The sequence below is a fragment of the Hibiscus syriacus genome, unplaced genomic scaffold, assembly GCF_006381635.1.
Source record: "Hibiscus syriacus cultivar Baekdansim isolate YM2019G1 unplaced genomic scaffold, ASM638163v2 tig00113726_pilon, whole genome shotgun sequence".
Lineage (NCBI taxonomy): Eukaryota > Viridiplantae > Streptophyta > Magnoliopsida > Malvales > Malvaceae > Hibiscus > Hibiscus syriacus.
Genome location: NW_024063472.1, coordinates 2,722,186 through 2,729,088, shown reverse-complemented (window position 1 = coordinate 2,729,088; position 6,903 = coordinate 2,722,186). Strand labels below are relative to the sequence as shown.

Genomic DNA, 6,903 nt, shown 5'->3' with positions numbered 1-6,903 from the left:
TTCTCCTTTGAAGTTTGAATCCTCTTTAAATCCTATTTTTCTAGGCCTTTGACCCTTCTTCAATGGCGTTTAATGGATAGTTTGGTCCCATAGTTGATATAAAGTGCTAGATTTTTTCTTTAATTTTTCTTTTTTTGTGAATACCTTCCCAGAAGTATACCGAAGCTGGTGGTGGCGATTATGGTGGGGGTGGGCTTTTGTAAGTAATGGGCGGTGGGGGAGAAAGGTGATGAACTGATGGTGGAGGAGGTGAAGGTGATGGGGGCGGCTTGTAATAAATTGGGGAATATGGTGATCGTGGAGAGTACTCTACACATGGTGGTAGTGGTGGAGGTAGTTCTATACATGGAGGAGGTGAGGGTGGTGGTGGAGAGTGAATTAGAGCATATAGGGAATAAACTGGAGGTGGTAGTTGGTGAATTGGGCGGTGGAGGTTTTTTACTTTTAGGTTAAATTATTAGGATTAAAAATATTAATATTAATGTTTTATTTATTTTAATTTTAATATATTCAAATTTTATAGAAAAATGAAAAAAATATAATCAGGGGCACGTGTAAGAAAATGAATGGATAACAGTTTTTGTTTAATGACCTTTACGTCCCGAGCACCTAAAGTGCTAACGTTTGTAATGTTAGGCACCTTGAGGATCAAAAAAATGTAGGAACTTATTTAGAAAAAAAGTAGGAACTTATTTAGCAAAAAATGTATAGTTTAGGCACGTATTTGGGCATTAAGCCTAATGAATAGTTAATTAACAGAATCAACATAGATTATTTTTATGGGGACGGTTTGGTTATTTCTTTCAAGATTGATTTTTTTTTCTTTCTAAAAGAAAGTATTTTATATGAATTTCTTTAGTTTATTTTAAGATTTATGGTGATACGTTGTATTATTGGCATAAAAAAGGGTTTGAGAGAGCAAATTTTCCAACAATATGTTAATGAAAACTAAAATTCAATATGTTTGGTTCATGCATGACAAAACCGCCTAAAATCAAGCATTCACATATGCTTTTAGGTTAGATGCATTTTGTGCTTCCTATGAACACATATCTGATAGATAATCCATTGAACCATAAGCACCAAGCTCTTTCACATGGAAACAATCAAAGAATCTGTGGTATACATTTGTATGGTGATAAAAGCCTTAACTGAGTCTGGCTGATATTTTTCTTGCATTTAGGAAAAACAACTAAACTATGTTTTTCACTTTTCCTACTAATAAAATATGTTTTTTATTGCATAGTAGATGACTTTGGTTAAACAAATACTAACAACTAACAAAGAGACTTTAAATATATATTACATAAATTTATAAATTTGGATATCACATTTTAATTATTTTTTTATATTAAAACTGTAGTTTCTTGTCATCCACGCTTCTCCTCCCCAAAGCTAGTATTTAGTAGCTTCTGTTCCTCTCCACCCTTCCATATCCAACAGTAGAAGCTTCCATAACTAAATTGTGTGAAATGGAAAACACATCACAGATTGAGTTGCCTCCAGGATTTAGATTCCACCCAACAGATGAAGAGTTGATAACTCATTATCTTTCTCGGAAAGTTATTAAAATGGAATTCAACGCAGTAGTCATTGCTGAAGCCGATTTAAACAAGTTCGAGCCTTGGGATTTGCCTCGTAAGTAATCCATCCTCAGTTTTATTAACTAACTTTACAATTTTTCCAGAATTTAATCTGACCTTTTTAATGAAGGGAAAGCAAAAATGGGTGAAAAGGAATGGTATTTTTTCTGCATGAGAGACAGGAAATACCCCACTGGTTTGAGAACAAACAGGGCAACTGGAGCTGGTTACTGGAAAGCCACCGGCAAAGATAAAGAGATTTTGGAGGCTAAGACAGTTGTTGGGATGAAGAAAACTTTGGTTTTTTACAAAGGAAGAGCTCCCAATGGAAATTAAAACTGATTGGGTGATGCATGAGTATCGTTTACAAGGGAAATGTTCAGCGTATAAAGAGTGGGTTATTTGTAGAGTATTTAAAAAGAAGTTGAATATTTCTGGGTTAAGATGTCGATTTTGCATGAACACGATTTGCCACCATTGGTGGATTCTTCACCACATGACAGTGTAACCGTAACCGCCGTTGAGACATCTCAGCCGACCTGTTCCTTCGATCAAATGGAACATCACTGATGGCTTCAACACTTGTCTTTCATGGAACGCTGCGGTATCAAACTTTGCTGATTCGGTCCAAATCATTAACATTGGAAATCAGTTGCAGTTCTCGGATTCAAGATCATTCTATGTTGAAGATGCTGCGATTCTCGAAGCATGATTCAAAGGAAGAGTTTCCCCAGGATTCTTCATCTTCTGCTGAAGCTCTTGAACTTGGTTGCCTCTGGAATTATTGAACTTGGTTGCCTCTGGAATTATTGAACTTGACGATAGAATGAATATAGGGTAAACTGCATATTAGTACATGAACTATCAGTTTAGTTTCTTTTTAGTACCTAGACATTTATTTGTTTCAAAATCAGACCTAATGTTTATTTTTTATTTTGTTTTAGTACGTCATTGTTAAAAGCTTAAAGGGTGAGTTGTACGTGGCACCTTTTTCATGGGTAAATTGCATCATTCATCATTCAGTATCTACTCACTCCTATTTTGATTACTAAAGTTTAAATTGTATTAATTTAATTACTTAACTTTCAAATTACTCCTAATTTAATCACTCTAGCTTTCAATTTTTTTATTTTGATTATATATTAATAAAATACAAATAAAAAGTGTCATGCCACAAAAATTATTAATAAAATAAATCATAGTGATAGAAATAAGAATAATTTGAAAGTTGAGTAATTAAATTGAATTTTTTTAAAACTTTAGTAACCAAGCTAGGAGTGAAAAGATAGTTGATTGATGAATGATATAATTTACCCATAAAAATAAAGTGTCATAATTAGTTTTTAATGGAATGGTACTAAAATGAAATAAAAAGTAAATATTAAGTATGATTATGAAATAAATGAAAGTTTAGATACTAAAACGAAACAAAAATAATAGTTTAGGAACTATATATAATTAACCCATGAATATATATATATATATATATATATATATATATATATATATATATATATATATATATATATATATATATATATATATTCAAGGACTGCTAGTTTTCTAAAGGATTTCATTGCTATTTTATGGCTTCTTAAGTGCCAATTTTAAACTTTGGTAATGCATAGGCTCCATTTATTTAGTTTTGAATTTCTTGAAAATTTTGTGGTTGCAATGTTTCATGTGTTTGGAAAATATGGGAGGTTTAAATATCAATTTAAGAGAAAAAAAATCAAGAACTAATTTTAGAAAATTAGTCAAATTCATATATCAATTTATATAATAAATCCATTATTAAATTTATGAATTTTATTGATCAAATTATTTTTAATTTAAAATTTTATTATCGAAATTTTTTAACATGCAACTAAATAAAATAATATAACGTTAATTATAACCTTAATTAAATAAGTACTTCACCCTAAATATTTTTTTTTCAATAATAAATTAAATTATTCTCGAGTTATTTCTGCTCGGTTAATTTTTATTATATTAATCTCATCCAAATATATAAATGATTTTTTGAATGATTTAAGGTGATTATAAAGTAATATTTTAGAGACATAAAATTATAAAATAGATGTAAGATTTTTTTCAGAGGTAAAGTTTGAGTGTTTACACTGCTTGAGTTGTCAATTATTTTTTTTTAACCTGAATCAGAATCTAATGATTTGATTTTGACAGGTTAGTGTGGATTCCAAGACACAAAGTGTTATTTTTCTGATGTTGGGGGAAAATCTTGACCAAGACTTAAGGTACATACATTTTTTGGAACATAAATATAAATTAGTGTGTTGCTAATCTGTTTGACATAAACTAATAATATTGAACTTTTAATAAAATTGATAAGTAAACTATTAGGATTAAAGTATTATAAGATTTGTGTTGATGATTCTTTGGACATAAGTGCTCTGTTAATATTGTTGTAATTGGATTCTACTAATGGTAAAATATTAATCTAATAAAACAATGAACATTTTAACTTTGTTCATTAAAAACAATATAATCTTAAAGTAATAATATAGCAAAAGACTAAACTAATAACGTAGGAAATTAATACAGTAGTAGAGTAACAAAGTAGTAAACTAATAAAGTCTTAAGTAATAATATAGTAGAAAACTAAACTGATAAAATAATAAACTTATACAATGTAAAGTAATAAAGTAATGAAGACATTAACTTGAACTAAAAAAATAAGACACTTTAACTTTGTTTCATAACCTAATAGTAAAGTCCATAATAAAACAAATCCTTAACATATTAACCAAATTAAATCATTCTTTAATAACATATTAACAATATATTAAAATGTTAATAATATATTAAAACATTCCTCAACCTATTTGTTTTGTATTTATTTCAAACAATGAAGGTTGTCAGTGGATCAAATGCTGGTAGTTGACCTAATGGTAGTAATCATAATACTGCCAGTGAACCTTATACCGGCAGTGGTCCTAATGTTTCTAGTGGACCTAATGTAGTAATTCATTAGATCATTTATGAAGACTTAAATGACACTGATGGAAATAGTAGTGGGTTAGATAATTTATAATTTGATGGGGAGGAGGAGATAGTTACAATTAAAAGTAAGTTCAGAGTAGTCCAAAAAAAAATATAAGTTAGAATTGTCAATTTAGAAGACTTAGAAGTTGATGTTGAATATGAGGAGAGAGTTTATGTTGAACAGGAGAATAGCATATATGTTTTTGTTGAGGAAAATGAAGAAACTTTAAGGGGTTTAGATACTGGAGAGGAAATTGATTACTTACACTCTTCTGATGTTGGTAGCTATGAGACTGAGTTAGATGGTGATGTGGTTCGTAAGAAGAGTGGTAAGGTGTTTTTTATACTTCAATTGTTGAATCGAGCTTCTAGGTGGGAATGATATTTGAATCTCAACAACAATTTAAGGATGCCCTTTATGCTTATGCGGTAGCTAATAGTTTTGATTTTAGATATGTTTCAAACAAAAAAGAGAAAGTTAGAGATGTATGTAAGGAAAATGAATGTCCTTTTGTTATACATTCTTCTTGGGATAAATTTGGTGGATGTTACAAGATCAATACATTAGTGACTGAGCACAATTGTTCTATGACTTTTAAGAACACAAGAGCAAATTATAAGTTGGTAGGAAAATATTTTCTTTCTAAGTTTATGATTCTACATAACTTAAAGATAATAGAAATGCAAAGGCTTGGTAGATAGCTCAAAGTTGACTTACCTATGTACACATGCTTAAAGCTAGGAAATGGGCTTTAGATAATATCTCGAGTAGTATTGTGATTGAATTTGAAAGACTGTTTGATTATGTTTTTGCTCTGAGGAGTAGTGATCCAAATAAAACATTTGATCTTATGGTTGAAAGGTCCACAGAAACTGAAAAACTCAAATTTATGAGGTTGTGTTTTAGTGTCTGAAAGAAGGGTTTAAAAAGTTTTGTAGACTAGTAATTTCATTGGATGGTTTCTTCTTGAAAGGGTCATTTAAAGGTGAAATTTTGCGGCTGTGGGTAGAGATAGAAACAACAATTTTTTTTTTCTATAGCTTGGGTAGTAGTGGAGGTGGAAAACATGGAGACTTGGACATTATTGTTTGCAACATATTCAGAATGACTTGGACTTGGGAGATGGTTCTCAACTCACGTTTATTAGTGATATACAGAAGGTATAATTTTGTCGAAATAATTTTTTCAATCCAATGAAAATTTTATAAAATATCTAGACAGAGATTCTTATATTATTTTTTTATGGTTGCGAAGGGGCTGCTTTAAGTGGCACTACAGCAAAAGTGTTTTGTAGCAGAGTTTTTAGCGGCGTTTAGAGAGTAAACGCCACAAAATTTGGGGATATAGCGGCGTTTACATTACAAACGCCACAAAATGATACTTTAGCGGCATTTTTACAACAAACGTCGCAATAGAATGGTAATTTTGCGGCGTTTATGGCATAAACGCCGGTATAGAGTTCTTTATAATGGCGTTTTTCCAATAAATGCCGCAAAAGAGTAGTAATTTAGCGGTGTTTTTATACAAACATCGCAAAAAAAATAGTAATTATAAAAATGCCACAACATGGTTGTTTATAGTGGCGTTTTTCCAAAAAACGACACTATAGACTAGTAATTTAGCGACGTTTATCAATAAAATGCCGCCATAGTGTTGTTTACAGGGGCGTTTGTGCAACAAACGCCGCTATAAAAGAGTAATGTAGTGGCATTTTTTTTATAAACGCGGCAATATGGTTGTTTATAGTGGCGTTTTTATAAAAACGCTATAATAGGGCTCACCAATAGTGGCGTTTGTTATTAAAACGCCGCAAAAACATGTACTATAGTGGCATTTTTTTAAAAACGCCGCTAAAGGGTAAATATATGCTAGCCCCTTTTCTCATTCCCGATCCCTAAAATAATTTTAACGCTACTATCTTCAAAAGGGATTTCTTTGGTACAACAACGACCCTCAAACGATTCCAAGAGACGTGGTCTTCTGTCTTCTCCGGTGACCAAATCGGCCCTCTCACCGGCGAACAGTTATCTCAAGATTGCACGGTTTGATCCCTTTTCTCAGTACTGAACTTTTTCATTTATTTTTTGTTGGTATTCTGAAAATGGGGAAAACCTTGAAAGATAACGTAATTGAGAAAAATAATAGCTTTCTCATATCTATACATAGTGTTTTACTGTTTTACTGGTTTACTGGTTGGGAGCATTGTTTTTCCGGTTTCGAATATAAAAATAATAGGTTTCGAATAGGAAAATAATAGCTTTTGAAAACGTGAATAAATGGTTGTGGTAAAAAGAGTAGGTATTGCCTTGTGTAAGA

At 31.0% G+C, this 6,903-nt stretch overlaps 1 pseudogene; it reads left to right on the top strand.

Moving 5' to 3' along the window:
* Nucleotides 1–237: 237 nt before the first annotated feature.
* LOC120187827 lies at nucleotides 238–2,371 on the top strand (annotated as a pseudogene).
* The last annotated feature ends 4,532 nt before the right edge of the window (nucleotides 2,372–6,903 follow it).